This window comes from Numida meleagris, unplaced genomic scaffold (assembly GCF_002078875.1).
Source record: "Numida meleagris isolate 19003 breed g44 Domestic line unplaced genomic scaffold, NumMel1.0 unplaced_Scaffold492, whole genome shotgun sequence".
Classification (NCBI taxonomy): Eukaryota; Metazoa; Chordata; class Aves; order Galliformes; family Numididae; genus Numida; species Numida meleagris.
In genome coordinates, this window is record NW_018364708.1 from 3353 (window position 1) to 4877 (window position 1525).

Sequence of the window (1525 nt, forward strand, 5' to 3'; positions counted from 1 at the left end):
TGGGGCACAGATGGGGACATGGGGACAAGATGGGGACATGAGAACATGGCTTCCATTGGGACACAGATGGGGACATGGGGACACAGGGGGACACAGTGGGTACATGGCCACCAATGGGGCACAAATGGGGACATGGAGAGGACACGATGGGGACATGGCCACCATTGAGGGAGAAATAGGGACATGGGGGGGACTCCATGGGGACGTGGTGGGGACATGGCCACCAATGGGGCACAGATGGGGACATGGGGACATGATGGGGACGTGGCCCCCACGGAGACACAAATGGGGACGTGGCCACCACCGGGGACATGGTGGGGACATGGCCACCAATGGGGCACAGATGGGGACATGGGGACACGGTGGGGACATGAGAACATGGCTTCCATTAGGACACAAATGGGGACATGGGGACATGACAGGGACACGATGGGGACATGGCCACCAATGGGGCACAAATGGGGACACGATGGCAACATGGTGAGGACATGGCCACCACTGAAGGAGAAATAGGGCCTTGGGGGGACTCCATGGGGACGTGGTGGGGACACGGCCACCAATGGGGCACAGATGGGGACACGATGGGGACATGGTGAGGACGCGATGGGGACATGGCCACCACAGAGGGAGAAATAGGGACACGGGGGAGACTCCATGGGGACGTGGTGGGGACATGGCCACTAATGGGACACAGATGGGGACATGGAGACATGGTGAGGACACGGCCACCATTGATGGAGAAATAGGAACATGGGGGGGACTCCATGGGGACGTGGCCACCAATGGGGCACAGATGGGGACACGATGGGGACGTTACAAAGACACGGGAGTAAGATGGGGACAAGACGGGGACGTGGCCACCACTAGGGACATGGTGGGGACATGGCCACCAATGGGGCACAGATGGGGACACGGGGACACGATGGGGACATGAGAACATGGTTCCACTGGGACACAGATGGGGACATGGGGACACAACTGGGACACGATGGGGACATGGTGGGGACACGATGGGGACATGGCCACCATTGATGGAGAAAAAGTGACATTGGGGACTCCCTGCGGATGTGGTGGGGACATGGCCACCAATGGGGCACAAATGGGGACATGGTGGGGACATGGTGGGGACACGGTGAGGACACGATGGGGACAGGGCCACCACGGAGGAAGAAATAGGGACACGGGGGGGACTCCATGGGGACGTGGCCACCAATGGGGCACAGATGGGGACATGGGGACAAGATGGGGACATGAGAACATGGCTTCCACTGAGACACAAATGGAGACATGGGGACACAGGGGGACACGATGGGGACATGGCCACCATTGAGGGACACGACAGGGACATAGGGACACTGTGCGAACATGGTGGGGACATGGCGACCAATGGGGCACAAATGGGGACATGGGCACACAATGGGGACATGAGAACATGGCTTCCATTAGGACACAAATGGGGACATGGGGACACAACAGGGACACGATGGGGACATGGCCACCAATGAGGGACAAATGGGGACATGAT